Raw genomic sequence first — 16621 nt, forward strand, 5'->3', positions numbered from 1 at the left:
ACTATTGGTTTCTCGAAGGCATGGACTTCCTTATCTCTTTTCTCCAGGGTCTTGCGAGTGCTTGATAAATCATAAGTGGTTAGACAGTTTGTTGAATGATTGTATGCTGACAAGGTCTCAGGGATATTCTCATAGCCAAGGTAACAAGCAGATCATTGGGATAGTGCCACATTTGGTATCAAGTTTACTATAAAAAGGGTCATTAATTCTGGACACTCCCTCCATCCCTCCTCCTTAACCACTTCTCTCTGTCTGAGCTGTAAGCTACTTTAATGCTTGATTGCCCACATGGATTCTCTGTTCACCTGATTCCTTAAGCTGAGCCGGGAACCTGGTATTGACCCGGACAACCATGTTGATGGACCAAGCTGAGCTGTTGTTGTCAGGGTTCAGAGAGACAGTTTTGACCTTGGGCTTAGGCACACCTTCACCCTGGCCAACTAAGCTGCAGAGTCTGAGAAAAATGCATGAGAACAACAACAACAAAAAATTCTAAGAGGATTATATAAAGGGCTGTCCTCCTGAGCATCCTCTACCTGCGGATCCTGGCCCTGCTGCCCTAAAGGCCCAGGAGCAGCCTCTGGTGGGAACAGCTGAGAGTCCCGGGCTCCCACATGCAGCCACCAAGGCGCGTGTTGTCTGGGATTTCCAGGGACACAGGCAGAACTAGCACCAACAGTATCTTCCCGGCCCCTTCACCATGTCCAAGGCCGAGGAGGCCAAGAAGCTTGCCAGCCATGTGGTGTTGGAGATTCATGTGAGGAATGGCCAAGTGCTGGGAGTTGGAAGTGGTTCTGCAATTGTCCGTGCTGTGCAGTGAATCACTAAAAGAGTGAAACAAGAGAATGTGAACCTTGTCTGTATTCCCACTTCCTTCCGGGCCATCAGCTCATCCTGCAGTAGAGCTTAACTCTCAGTGATCTGGGCCAATACCCAGAGATTGACCTCATCCTTTATGGTGCTGATGTAGCCGATGCTGGTCTCAGTCTCATCAAGGGCGTTGCAGGCTGTCTGACCCAGGAGAAGACTGTGGCGGGCTATGCCAGTCACTTCGTCATGTTACCGATTTCAGGAAGAGGCCAAAGAACCCTGAGGATCACGGGCACAAAGGAATTTCCACTGAGGTCATCCCGGTGGCTTATGTCCCAGTGAGCCCAGCTGTGACTCAGAAGTTTGGGGGCATGGTTGAACTTTGAATGGACACCCACAAGGCAGGTCCCATGGTGACAGATAATGGGAATTTTATCCTGGCCTGGAAGTTTGACTGGGTGCACAAATGGAATGAAGTGAACACAATTATCAAAATGATCCCAGGTGTGGCCCTGGCTGGTGTGGCTCAATTGGTTGGAGCATCTTCCAGTATACTGAGAGGTTGTGGGTTTGATTCCTGGTTGGGCACGTAGGGAAGGCAACCAGTCGATGTTCTCTCTCATCTCTCTCTCTCTCTCTCTCTCTCTCTCTCTCTCTCTCTCTCTCTCTCTCACACACACACACATACACACACACATTTCTCCTCTCTCTAAAATCAATAAGCATATCCTTGGGTGAGGATTAAAAATAAATGATCCCAGGTGTGGTGGACACAGGCCTATTCATCAGCATGGCAGAGAGAGTCTACCTTGGGATGCAGGGCGGCTCAGTGAATATGAGGCAGAAGCTATTGACCATAAAGGAGTGGAGTATATTTACCTTGAGTCCAAAGCCCACAGCCAGGTGGACATGCCTCTCCAGGAGCCTTTGCTCTAATGTATCTGAGCCAGGGGACAGCGGCAGGGTGGTTGGGGTCTTAAATCCAGTCTTCTGAAGTACTGTTACTAAATGTCTTTTTTAAAAAGAAATATAAACATATATATATTTACTATTAAAAATAATGTTTTATTTTAAAAATAGAACCTTATTTTATGTTTTATATAAAACATTTACCAAAAAAGAAAATGAAGGGGACTGTCTTTTAAACTTTCAACTTGAGCCTGCTAATTAAGCTTCTGAATATTGTTTGCTGAATAATGTAAATCATAACTTTTCTTTAAACCGGTAAAACAAAGGGCCAGCCAGCAGTGATGCCCTGATATCTCACTGGAAACATGGAGTTTACTTTTCTACCACACTCTGGCTTTCAGTTGTTGTGATCACACACGATGTTGGTTCATACAGGTTCTTTTAGGCATCAAAGGCGATAATGTATTTTTTTCCTTCCTGTTACAGGAAAGGCGTCTTCCTCATGGGACATTTTATGACTTGTTTTTAGGTAGAAAATGGGAGGTCAGAGATCCCTTCCTGCATCTGCTGTTTCTCAGGTGCCTTCAGCTTAAAGTAATCTCTGTGCCTAATGGGCATATTTGGGGGTAGCATGTTCTGAACCACCCCTGCAATGGCAACTCTTCACTGATTTATTTATTCAGTCAACAAATACGCAGGGAGCATTTACTACATATTCTGTGCTGTGCTAGACTCACAGTAAATGCGAGCATAGGTGCCTATGCAGGCATTACTAATCGATCGCCGCACTCCTTTCTGTCTTAGAACACCATCCAGCACTGTGCTCCAGGCAGTCACTGGAAATGAATTCTATTTGTGGCCCCCAGACATAGATGTTTCCTTTAAATAGTTCTCCAATTTATTTAAAATGCAATAGAAATTATGGGACTGGGCATCTTAAACGTCTCCAGGAAAACACCTCCCCATGACCCACAGCACAGATGTAGCTCTGATGGGGCTGCTAGGGCTCACATCTGCCAGATTCATGGTCCCACTGCCATGAACAGGTAGGATGGTACTTTTTTGGGGGGAAGGGGGGGCACCACACTCTTATTTCAACCCTCAAGCAATATAAAAAGGTGACAACTTCTGATGCTGAACCATGCAAGTAATAATAAAGAAACAGATAAAATATTAACAACAAAACCACAATAATTTAAAAGTCACATTTCACAGCAGCACTAACAAGTATTTCTGGCCAACTGCTTCTGACAAGAGGGTTCTGAATGAACCCCCAGATCTTAGCAAAAGAACCAACACATTTTCTCCCTACAGTTTACACCGAGTCCCAACACACCCCACTGCTGCACTCTCCAGACCTTTGCACACCTCATCTTAAAATAGTGAAGAACTCATCTTACATTGTGAAGAACAAGCTCTTCAGCATCAGCTTCAGTTCCTTAACTGTAAAAAGACTTGAAATATCTTCGAGCCCTAATATTATGTAATTATGTCAATGTCTTTGTAAAATGAAGACCACTTGCGTTAAACAATACCCCCTGGCAATTCCATGTTGTCTGTAGGTGCTAAGGCTCCATTTGTTCAAAGCCCTGATGTGCTGTCGGGCCTGTCTTAATTTCAAATGCAGCAAAAGGTGTAATATATTTGCCATAGAATTGCCAGAATATATTTCTTTTGAATCTGGATTGTGGCAAATCTGGACTGTGGCTAAAGATGAGAAATGAAGATTTCAAGAATTCCATCTTGAAGTGACCACTGTGACTTAGGACCCAAACTCACAACCTTGTTTCTTTAATGTTTTGTAAATCTAAGAGACATATGACTTCTCCAGAGATTTGTGATTCTGTGGAGGGGACTAAGCTAAAACATAATTAATTACTTACTACATTTTTCTCTTTCCTCATCCCGTTAACTAGTCCCCATTTCACACAGGCTTCCCAGGGAACTTCCTAGGAAGGTGACCCACAGAATCAGGTAACCAGAGAGGGTAATTGGATATTTGGGGGAACCAGGATATGATGGATTTGCCATTATGTTGTTTATTTTGAATGATAAAGGAATCAGGGAGTCACAAGGATCTTTTTGTGGCATTAACCCACTGCTCCTGTATCAGAGGAATCTTCTAGTTTAATTTATGAAAAGCATCAGATGTCGGAAAAGCTTAGTGACCACATAGTCACTCATGTACAGGATTGAAAATTGCACACATGGGGCAATGCTAAGAACCTTGGGAATCCCTCCTGATCCACATGAATACCCTTGTAACCTACCTTGATCTCTATTAGAGTTTCATTAGAGATTCATTCTTTGGAGTTAAGGTCTTTTCCCCCTAATAAAAATAATTTGCTCCTGAGAGAGATAACACATTGAATGATTGTCAGACATTAACAATCAGCCATCATTTTTTTTTAAGTTTACTTTTATTGCAAAAGTAATATATTTTTATTGTAAAAACCTAAACAGTACAGATCATGCTAAGCTTCCCTTGATCAGGACCACAGTGTGGCACAAATTCACATTGACATTGCACACCAGGGGTTATGCAGTGTTGACCCTAAGACTCTCCCTGTTACCACCTGCTCCTTCATCCCCAGCCCTAGCCTGCCACCAGAGGGAAACATTGCTATCAGTTTGGTGTAAATCCTCCTAGACCCTTTTTTCTGTGCATTTGCATGCAGATATATGTACCTAGAACATAAGAAACTATTTTGTGTTTTGTTCCTTTTTATGTAAACGGCATCATAATGAATATATCATTCTGAGACATGCTTTGTAAAACCTGATTGTATTACTTGGAGATCTTCCCATATCAGTATATATTTTTATATATGAAAACATTTAACCACGTGGTTAAAATAATCAAAGGGACAACTTCAAGCATACCAACATTCGCATCACAGGGGTGCCAGAAGTAGAAGAGAGAGAGCAAGGAATTGAAAAACCTATGTAAAAAAATAATGATGGAAAGTTCCTTAACCTGGTAAAGGAAATAGAAATACCAGTCCAGGAAGTGCAGAGAGTCCCAAACAAGATAAACCTAAAGAAGCCCAAACCAAGACACATCATAATTAAAATGCCAAAGGTTAAAAACAAAGATAGAGCCCTGGCCGGTTTGGCTCAGCGGTTAGAGCGTCCGCCTGCGGTCCGGAGAGACCCGGGTTCGGTTCCCGCTAAGGGCACGTACTTCGGTTGCAGTTTGTCCCCGGCCCTGGTTGGTCATGCGGGTGGCAGCCACTCGATGTGTCCCTTCCACATCGATGTTTCCCTCTCTCTCTGTTCCTCTCTCTCCCTCCCACTCTATCTGTACAAAAAAATGGAAAAATGTCCTCGGGTGAGGATAAAAAAACAAAAACAAAAAAACAAAAACAAAGATAGAATCTTAAAAGCAGCAAGAGAAAATCAATTAGTTACCTATGAGGGAGCTCCCATAAGACTATCAACAGATTTCTCAATAGAAATTTTGCAGGTTGGAAGGGATTGGCAAGAAATATTCAAAATGATAAAAAACAAGAACCTACAATCAAGATTACTTTACCCAGCAAAGCTGTCATTTAGAATAGAAAGACAAATAAAGAGCTTCCAAGACAAGAAAAAGCTAAAGGAGTTCATCACTACTAAATCAGTATTACATGAAATGTTAAAGGCTCTTTTTGAAGAAGAAGAAGGAGAGATTTTAAAAAATATATAGTAAAATGGCAATACATATCTATCAAACTGAAGTAAAAAAATAAACAAGCAGAGCAGAAAGAGACTCAGAGAAAACATTTTGACGTTTGCCAAATGGGAAGGGATTTGGGGGGATGGGTAAAAAAGCTGATGTGATTAAGAAATACAAATTGATTTTTACAAAATAGTCATGGATGTAAAGTACAGCATAGGGAATATAGTCAATAATATTGTAATAACTATGTATGGTGTCAGGTGGGTATTAGCTTTATTGAGATGATCACTTAGTAAGTTATATAATGACTAATCACTGAGCTGTACACCTGAAACTAATATATTGTAGGTCAATGTAATTGAAAAATAAAAAGTTATTTGAAGTAAAAAAATCAATACAGAACACATCAAAGCATTCTTATTACTGCCTTCTCTTTGTCCCACATCCAAGAGGAAACCACTTTTAATGACTTGTGTTGTAAATTTTTCTTACAGTTACTTTTATATCTATAAATAATATTTCTTGACTTATGAACTTGACACATTGCCTCTTAACTTCCTGTTCTGATGGGCAAGGCTCTAACTTCCTCTCACCGCCTGCTGTGTACCTGCTCTCACCCCTGATTCAGCCAAAGCACCACTTTCAGTTCCTCCACCAGTCACATCGGAACCTTCAAACTGCCGACTCAGCCTCCATTTCTTGTTTCGTCAACACGGACTGTGCCTCCCAAATCCCTGTTTTTAAAGACAGTGATTAGGTAATCTAACATGTCCCCTCTTCCACAGCAGACCTCCCTCAATTCTTTCTTGCCAAGACAGATCATCACATTTTATTGTGTCACATAGTCAGTTTTCCAGGATTGATATGTAGGTTGGTTTAAGAAGCCAAAAAACAACAAAGAGCACCTGCATTTCAATGTCTGGCAAGCAGTGTTCCCAGTAGAGCTCAGTAATGCTGCCTTTTACCTCTGCACTCAGCCTGTGGTCAGAGCTGTGCCGCTCAAAGGAGACAGTCCAGAGTTTCTACTAGAAATTAGTCCCTTCCCACCTTCTAGCTCACCTTTCTTACTCACACTTCCCCTTTTCACTGTCTTTTACTCTCACCTCCCTTTTAGGGCCCCCTCCTCACTCCCGCTCTCCCCTTTCCTTGCTTCGCCCAAATGCTGGCCTCTTCTAGATTCAAGCTGGCTGTTCCTGGTTTGGGCTTCCTCTGCTCTATGTCAACACTCCTCGCTTCAGTCTCTGTTTTCTAGAAATATTTTGAGGACTCTACTATTATGTTTGTTACTGTGAGTCTATTCACTTTTCTTATTCCTTTGCTGCTATTCTTACAATGCTTTAGGTGAGAAAAAGATAAATGCTTGTGCTCAATCCACCACCTTGAACCCAGATATTAAGATCTTACTGTAAACTGGTTGATCCACTCTCAGGAGACAACCTGAGAGAGGAATTTTGAACATAGAAGACAGAAAATAATCATTAGTACAATCAACATTTTCTGAATTCTCTTCGTTTTTTTATTACCATTGACACTGCTGACTACTCCCTTCCCTGGGACGCTCTACTCCCCTAATGTTTGAGATCCCGTCTTGCTTGCTCTTTTCTCAACTTAAAAACTCTTTCACCAGTTCTTTTTTTTTCACTTGTCTCTTAATTTTTTCCCCTTTATTTTAGAGAGAGAGGAAGGGAGAGGGAGAGAGAGATAGAAACATTGATGAGAGAGAACATCGACTGGCCACCTCTTGCATGCCCCCCAATGGGGATCGGGCCCACAACCTGGGCATGTGTCCTGACCAGGAATCGAACCAGTGACCTCTTGGTGCATGGATCAACCACTGAGCTCCACTAGCTGGGCTCTCCACTTGTCTCTTTAACAATTCATCCTTATTCTCAATGCCAATGTTTTTTTCTGAACTCCAGGCTTTCATTTCAGGTTGCCAGCGGGACATCTTCACCTGCATGGTCCAAAGGCATTCCAGTCCACATGCTGACAACCGAACCCAGTATCTTTCCATCACATCTTCTCTTCTGTATGCCCTATCTTAGTTAATAGTCCCATCATCCAATTAGTCTCTGAAGCTAGAATCTTTGACTCTACCTCTCTGCGACAGACACTGGACATAAATTTATTTCCCTTTTTTTTCAGAGCACTGCTAAACTATGCTTCCCAGTTTCCACGGCTGTTAGGTATGGCAGGGGGAACGTGCGGGGAGGTGATGTCTGTCACTTTCAGGCCTGGCCCAGGAAATCTTCTTTGAGATCCTCCGCTCACTCCTTCTGTACCTCTTTGCTGGCCAGAGGTTTCCAGACCTGGTGTTTTCCTCTATGAATACTAGAAAGGGCACTATATCCTTCTCCTTGACTCAGACAGGGAAGTCACAGTTTCTGAAAGGCTTGTTACTGAGAATGCTCTTACCTCATACATGGATAATTATGTGTCAGCTTGACGAGGCTATGGTACCTCACCATTTAGTCGAACATCAGTCTAGATGTTGCTGTGACAGTATTTTTTAGATGTGGTTGTCATTTAAAATCAGTAGACATGAAGTAAAGCAGACTATCCTTCATAATGTGGCTGGGTCTCATTTGATCAGTTGGAAGCCTTAATGGCAAAGACTACTGTTTTCTGAAGGAGAAGTTCTGCTTCAGGACTGTAATATAGAAACCCAGCCTGTTGTAGTTCTGCTCTGCAGATTTGGGACATGCCAGTCCCCACAATTACATCAGCCAACTGTTTAAAATAAAGCTCTCTTAATCTCCCTATCTTCTTGTCTGTCTGTCTATCCACCTCTCTATCCACCCTGTTGGTTCTATTTCTCTGGAGAACACTGTCAGGTATACCAAAGGAAGAGCCAATTCCATCTCCTTTCCATGTGATCCTTTCAACATTCCTATCACCATGTCAGTCTGAGACTGGATTTCAGATGTGTCTGTACACACACCAGACACTGCCCAAGGATAGAGATAAGCCACAAAGCTTTTAAAGAATTAAAACATAATGGCCCCTTTCTCACCCCATATACCAAGGATAAGACTCCAAAAAAATGTGCACCCAGAAGGCTGGAATATCCTCTCAAAAACGTCCTATTTCTCAACCCCTCTTCCATCTCATACACTGGCAAGAACCAAGAGAACAGAAGCTGGACAGAGATACTAACCAACCTGCAGAAAGTCGCTTTAATCTTGACTAGGGCCTAAGGTTGCAGATAGGATACAGTGGCCATTTCCGAGAAGAAGTCAAATAATAAACAAAACAAAACAGAAACAAAGAAACACTGAAAAGTTAGCTCCTTGCCTGAAGCATTGGTCAGGCTTCGGGGAGAATGGATGTGGATATTCACCCCTATTAATATCTCATATAGTTCTGGGTCAAAATACCATGCAGGACCGGGTAGTGCCTTCTGTTTGCCAAGGTTCTCTGCCTGGCTCATTGCCATACGCCTGTGAAATCAGCTGTTGTCTAGAGAGCCTCCCACTGGGGCTCCAAAGTTAGCCTTTGATCTGCTCAACTCCTTTCTGTTATTTTCTGCTCAGAAAACTCACTCATTCCTATGACCTCAGTGGTCACGTCTCTGCTGCCAGCTTCCAGCTCCACTTCTCACTCCCATCCCAGGCCCCTCAGTCCTGCTCGCTACAGGGCATCCACCCTTGGTTTATTTCACACTGGCTCCTCTCAAGAGTCCTAGATTGCCTCACTCACAATGGATGCAAAATGCCAGGTGTTGGACCAGCTCTCAAAGATTTACACAAAGCGCCGCCTCCTCCTGCCTTCAGACCACTGTTGTCTACCTCTACCTCCACTCTTCACTGTGTACCCTCATTCTTCCAAGTACTCCATCTGCCCCTGCCTCTTCCTACTTCTTAAATGCAACTCAAATTTTAGCTCATGAATTGAATTATGATGATTGCCCTCCAGGCCTGACCACCACAGCCTCCATATGACACATTCTCAGCTTTTTCCCTGGACCATCTCTCTCATTAGGGCTATTTTTTTCACCCAGCCTCCCATGAAGGTAAGAGGTTCATATATATTTGGGTCTCAGACCTCCATTTCCCAATGTCCAAAAAGGTCATCAGCTCCCACTAATACTCCTCCCACTCCCAATTCTCTGCTCAGCCAGCCAAGGTTTGAAACTTTAAAGACATTTTAAAATCAGCCTTTTCCTCTATGCTTTGATTTCACTTAGCATCAAACCCCAACACTTCGGTGATTCGACTTCATCTCTACCCAGGCCCTCATCACTCCCCACTCAGTGGTTTTCACTCAGCCTCCTGATCTCAGTTTCCCCCTTCCACCTACCCTGCATACCACTGCCTATCGATCTTCCTTAAATACTCTTCCATCCTGTTACCCACCTACTCTAAAGACATGCAGGCTCCTTGTTTCCTAGAGCATCGTGTCAAGTTGTGCTGCTGCAGAAGAGGGAGGAGGCGGAGCTGGGGCATAGTTCGAGCTCCACCATGTATTACTATCAGGACTAGAAGCTGGGCCAGTAGCTAGCTTCCTCCCAGCCCTAGTTTCCTCACCTGTACTATAATGATAAGTGAAAGCACTATTTTTTTTTTTTTTTACTACAATAAGACACTATATACATATGAGGCATAATTGGGGTATTAACATACTCTTCTGTCTAGGTTTTAAGATTCCCCATAAACTGAACCCCAGGCATTTGGGAGATTTCCCCAAAATCTCGGTCTTGAAATTCTCAAGGCAGAGGCTCCCAGGACAGAGCTGGAGCGCATGGAATTGCTTCCAGATATTCAATTTTCCAATTGTGACATTTCCCTATTGGTCTTATTCTGGGTTAGTAAAGTGTCTGTAGTCTGGGGAGAGGGGTCTTTGGGGTCAGAGAGAGGACCTTTGTGATCCTTACCTACAAAGGGGGCGGCCAGAGCGGCTGCACAGGATGAGCTCGCCCAGAGAGAGAAGAGGACGGAGCACAGAGCCCAGGCAGGTCATTCATTAGCATTCTAGAGCCCAGCTCAGTGCCTGCAGTGCAGTAGATGCTTGATGAACATTTTTAAAGTTGTATACCACCACATAGCATGTGTAATTCATTCATTCATTGATTTCTTCACTCCGTAGATATTTGTTAAATACCCAGCAAAGGTCAGCTTATGTGCTGCATATTGAGAGTACATTGACGATCAAGATAAACAGTGTCCTGGGAGCTTACAGTTGGGGGGAGGGAGGTGGGAGACAGACCTTAATCAAAGAACCTCAGCAATATAATCACCAACATGATAACATATAAACTAGTCTAGAGTGTCAGAGAATGGTTTCTAAAAAAGTGACATTTACATTAAATATCTAAAGAGTGGCTGAGTCGGGAAATATTCAATGAATTCTTATCAGCAATGACTGCCGGCCTCTGCTAGCTGCCCCGGAGAAGAGACTCTGATGTGGAATTCTGGGGCAAGAGGAAGCAGGGTGGCGCCAGATATGGGACGCTGGGCAGCCACGTCCTCTTCTGCAAGTGAGTCTAGTAGAGTTTTTTAAATGACCCTGAGCAGGCTTTTTTCTGGGTATGGAAAGTTGCCTTACTTAACGGGTAGTATTGAAAACCCAAGGCTGAAAATTACTTGGAAAAATATTGCAGAGGCACGTGCAAAGTGTCAGCCCCATTTACACAGAGTTGCTCTCCTAAGTCACAGATGTGGGCATGTCTTTGGCACAGTCTCAGTGGAGACCCCTGTGCTTAGAGCCTCTCCAACCCAGCACCTGGCTCCGTCCTGTCTGGGAGAATAGCACACACATCTGGCATTGGGCTAGAGACTTCAGCCCGTAGCTAATGCCTCCCCTTCATATAACTCAACTGTTTCAATGGCTGGTTTTTTACAACCTAGAATGTTATTAATTCTCTTTGCCACTTGAAAGGACACAAGGCTAAGTAAGTTAAGGATTAAAGAGAGTACATGAGCCCTGGCCGGTTGCTCAGTGGTTAGAGCGTTGGCCCACGGACCAGAAAGACCCAGGTTCGGTTCCCGCTTAGGGCACGTACCTCGGTTGCAGTTTGTCCCTGGCCCCGGTGGCAACCACTCGATGTGTCTCTCTCACATCTATGTTTCTCTCTGTCTCTTTCTCCTGCTCTATCTGAAGATAAATGGGAAAAAAAAAAAAATGTCCTCGGGTGAGGATAAAAAAAAACAAAAAACAAATGAGAAAAGCATTTTCTTGTTTCACTTTTGTAATTTTAAAAGAAGCCCTGGCCAGTTTGGCTCAGCGGTTAGAGCGTCGGCCTGCGGTCCGGAGAGACCCGGGTTCGGTTCCCGCTAAGGGCACGTACTTCGGTTGCAGTTTGTCCCCGGCCCTGGTTGGTCGTGCGGGTGGCAGCCACTCGATGTGTCCCTTCACGTCGATGTTTCTCTCTCTCTCTCCTTCCTCTCTCTCCCTCCCACTCTATCTGTACAATAAAATGGAAAAATATCCTTGGGTGAGGATAAAAAAAAAAAAAAGAAAATGCTGCTGAGGAAGATGGGATGGGATTTCCCAGCAGAAATTGTAGGATCATGTTGCAAGGTAGTTGAGTGTCATGGAAAACAAAAGCTATGCACTTTAGTCGGTGCTCACCCGGTCCATCCATTCAAAGGAGCCTTCTCATGGATGCCAGAACTTGCCAAGGCTTTTCTCAGGCTCACTGTGAGGCTACACCTTCCAGGTATGTTTGCCTCCTCTCCTTTAATATCCTGCATAAAAGAATGTTCTATCATAAAGCAGTATGTAGTCCTGGCCAGTTTGGTTCAGTGGTTGGAGCGTGGGCCCATGATCCAAAGGGTGGTAGGTTCGATTCTGGTCAAGGGCGTGTACCTGGGTTGCAGGTTCAATCCCCAGTCCCAATCTGTGTCGTGTGGGAGGCAAGTAATCCATGTGTCTCTCTCACATTGATGTTTCTCTCTCAACCTCCCTCGTTTCCTTCCACTCTCTCTGGAAATCAATGGAAAAATATCCTTGGGTGAGGATTAACAAAAAAATTTTTAAAAATTAAAAAAAAAATAGCCCTGGCCGATTTGGCTCAGTGGTTAGAACGTCAGCCTGCGGTTCAGAGAGACCCGGGTTCGGTTCCTGCTAAGGGCATGTACCTCGGTTGCGGTTTGTCCCCGGCCCCGGTTGGTCATGCGGGTGGCAGCCACTCGATGTGTACCTTTCACTTCGATGTTTCTCTCTCTCTCTCCCTCTCTCTCCCTCCCACTCTGTCTGAACAAAAAAAAAGGAAAAAGAAAAAATGTCCTTGGGTGAGGATAAAAAAATAAATTAATTAACTAAAATAAATAAAGCAGTATGTACATGGGAATTAAAAAATGAATTATGGCCCTGGCTGGTGGGGCTCAGTTGGTTGAGCATCGTCCCATGCACCGAAAGGTCACTAAGGGGCATGCAGGAGGCAGCCCATCAATGTTTCTCTCTCTCTCTCTCAGTTGGAATGCTCTCTCTAAAATCAATAAAAACATATTTAAAAAAATAAATTATGGAAGCAAATATGATACATATGAGAAAAACAGACCATGGTGTTTTATGCTTATGTTTACCATCCTGTATTTTCATCTTGCTTCTTTTTTAATTAATTGTTTTTCTCATCTGTCTTTGAACATATCACAGACCTTTTGGGAATTTGTTTCTTCATATTTCATACTGTTTCTTAGAGAAATTTCATATCTGATACTTTGACATTTTATAACATTGAAGGGGACAGTTGTGTAAAATATTAATTACTTCACATAATACAGAGCTGTGGTGTCTTCTAAATAAATATTTGGGTCACAGCTAGATTACTAAACTACTCAAATAGTTTGAAAGGGTACTTTATTAATATTTGAAATTATTATTCTATTTATCTGCCTTTGTCTCCTGCTCTTTTAATGACCAAATTCTTCCTTTTATTTAGCAAAAAGATGTGTTCCTCCTGTTTTTTTGTTTTTTTGTGTGTGTTTTTTTTTCTGTGTGTGTTTGCAAGTCTGTGAAATCTCTGTCCAGTTGGAATGCTCTGAAAACTGGGCTGGACTCATACAGGGTCTGGCTTGTCCTTGATCTACACAGTTATGACCTCTCATTCCAGGCACTGTTTTTCTTTATTCGATAGTTTTTTGTGTGCCCAAAAGTCTCATAAGGATACTCAAGGAAACAAAAATATAGCACCCCAGGGTTTGGAGAACATCATCCCCAAAGCAAAACACTTTTGTTTTATGACTGCCCTGGCTCTGAAAACAGCCTGTTTTCAAAAGGCAAGAGGCTGAAGGAAGGAAATAAAAGAAGACAATCGTTAAAGTATAAAGAAGACAAAACTGGCTATGATCAGAGAAGAAAGTAGGGAAAGGAAAAAGGCCACTGAGGCTAAAATTTAGCAGGAGATCCCACAGTCTCCTATTTTTAGAGCTTTCCCGTTATTTTCTGTGGTTAGTATTTACACATCTAGCACTTGCAGGGTCAGCCTCATGGAGGTGCTTGGATGAGCAGGTACAGAGCACACGGAGTTAGCCTCCTCTCAGGAACCGACATGAATCCCATTACTCTACGACTTCGGTGGGCAAGTAACAAAAATGCATTCAAACCAGCTTTTCCAAACATGGGAAATGCACTTGAATAGATATTAAGATGTCTCACACAACCCAAGGCAGGGAGTGGGCTGAATGTCTGTAAAGATGCAACCAGAAATCAAGGACCACGGTAGTTATTCTCACTTAGTTGCACTCTCTCTGCATCTGGATCTCTGTGCACTGTGCTTTCTCAGTTCCAAGGCCCCTCGTAATCTGACTAGCGTGTCTCAGTAGCCAGACTGCAAATGTTCAGGACAGAAAAGCTTTTGGCTCATGCCAGCCAATGAATCTCTTCCCTGTGGATCAGGTGTTCCCTCTTATCCAATCAGCTGAAGCCCAGTCAAAGGGGTGGGGCCACATGGTACAAACTCAACTTCAGGGACCCACACCTACATATGTGCAATTTTTTTTTTTTTTTTCAGAAAAGAAGGATTTGGTGAGGTAAAGTCTCTGAAAGCTATTCATTGCATCTCAATGCTTTATTTTTCATGTAATGTGTCAGCTTTGAGAACTATACAGGAGAGAAGGGAAGCAAGAAAGTCCTGGCTTGTCCACTGAAATTCTTGGCACGTAGATTCAGACACCGGCAAGTACAATAGAAAGGCAGCATCAATGTAGGAGAGGAAAAGCCCAAGGGCTGATCGCATTTGATTTCATAGTCATTTTTTCCCCATGGTCTTTAAAAATTATTCTCATTTGGAAATTATTCCAAAGAGATGGCTGTACCCACACACAAAAATATCTACATTGAACATTGTTAGACTTCAGGGATATACACACTTAAGCCACGCTGAATATTATTTTACACTGGTAGAATGGCTAAAATTAAGAGAACCAGCAATTCTAAGTGAGGGTGAGAATGTGGAGAAACAGGAACTCGTACATTTCTGGTGGGAGTATAAAATGGTCCAACTTTGAGAAACTGTTTGGTTACATATAAATCTACCCTATGATTGAACAATTTCACTCCTACATACTGGGAGGGGGCAAAAGTAAGTTTACAGTTTTGGGATAGTGAGATAATACAATAATTAATAAATAATAATATAAGAATAAAATTAGTGTTTCACATACAACTGTAAACCTTTTTGCCTCACCCTGTATATACCCAAAAGAAATGAGTGCCTATATTCACCAAAACACATGTACAAGAATATTTATAGAAGCTTTATTTTTAATAACTCCAAACTAAACAACCCAAGTGTTCGATCATAGTAAAATGGGTAAACAAACTGTGGAATATTTCTATAATGGAATACTACACAGCAATAAAAAGGAATAAACTACTGCTACATGTAATGCTGATGAAGCTCATAGATATATTCTTTTTAAAAAATCCTCACCCGAGGATATTTTTTTCCATTTAGCTTCAGATAGAGTGGGAGGGGGGGAGAGAGAGAGAGAGTGAGAGAGACATTGGCTGATTGCCTCCTGCATGACCCTTACTAGGGCCTTGGACCGAACCGCAACCAAGGCACTTGCCCTTGACTGGAATCGAACCTACAACTCCTTGGTCTGTGGGCCGACACTCTAACCGCTGAGCCAAACCGGCCAGGGCTCAAAGTTATATTCTTGACTGAAAAAAGTAAAAAACAAGAGTATATAGTATAAATAAATACTGATGATTCTATTTATATGAAGTTCAAGAATTATAGTTATTTTATTTCATTTATTTATTTAAAGAATAGTTTCTTGATTTTAGAGAGAGAGGAAAGGAGAGGGAGAGAGAGCGAAACATCAATGTGAGAGCAAAACATTGATCTACTGCCTCCTACACCCCCTCCCGAACTGGGGATCAAGTCCACAACCCAGGCATGTACTCTGACCGGGAATCGAACCAGAAACCTTTCAGTGCATGGGACAACACTCAATCAACTGAGCCACACTGGCCACAGCAGATTATAGTTATTTTTGAGGGGTTATTGACTGATGGGACATTAGGGAATTTCATGGGGTGATTGAAATAATCTATATCTCGATCTGTGTGGTCAATATACAGGTGTAGACGTGTAAAAATTAATCGAATTGCAGACAAGAAAATGAGAGCTTTTCACTGTGTCATACTTAATTTTTTTTTTTTTTTTTTCAAATATCCACTTGTTCTCTTTACACAGAAAGACCTGGTAGGATTTCTCCAGGGCCATAGAGAACGGTACTTGAGCATTAATCTGATGCCTTGACTTTTTTCAAAATACTGCTTCTAAATGTTTTGGATTGATGAGACCATGTGAACAAATAACAGGACTCCCCCTTCAGTGCGGTCTGGAGGGGCAGACGAGACAGGGAGGAGGGTTGGGTGTTTGGCAGCGGGTGTGCGGAGGACAGGGCAGATAAGGGCATGGCACACGTGGCACACATTCCACTCTGGGCCTCGGGGGCGATTCAGGGACAGAAAACAGATTTCCACTGGCATGTTAGTGCAGAGCCTGTCCTGGCTAGAAATACTGGCATCCCCTACCATTCTCCTCCTCTGTGTTTTGACAGGAGCGTGCTTTGTGGCAGGAGGTGATCACGGGGCCGGGGAGGACAGCGGGGCTCTTCCTCATCTTCAGTGACTTTCCCCAAGGAGACAAGTGCATAGCACCCCTTGAGGCACAATCACCAAGCACACCAGAAGTCCACAATCTCCCCTCATGTCCACCTCTGCTGGGGTGTTCCTCAGTGCCATGCCATGTCCTTGACAGGCACTTAATATGAGTGTCCAGGCCCT

The 16621-nt window shown here is 43.0% G+C and overlaps 1 pseudogene; it reads left to right on the forward strand.

Moving 5' to 3' along the window:
- The first annotated feature begins 614 nt into the window (after positions 1–614).
- LOC118623726 lies at positions 615–6556 on the forward strand (annotated as a pseudogene).
- Positions 6557–16621: the final 10065 nt, after the last annotated feature.

The sequence above is a fragment of the Molossus molossus genome, unplaced genomic scaffold, assembly GCF_014108415.1.
Source record: "Molossus molossus isolate mMolMol1 unplaced genomic scaffold, mMolMol1.p scaffold_m16_p_10, whole genome shotgun sequence".
Taxonomy (NCBI): domain Eukaryota; kingdom Metazoa; phylum Chordata; class Mammalia; order Chiroptera; family Molossidae; genus Molossus; species Molossus molossus.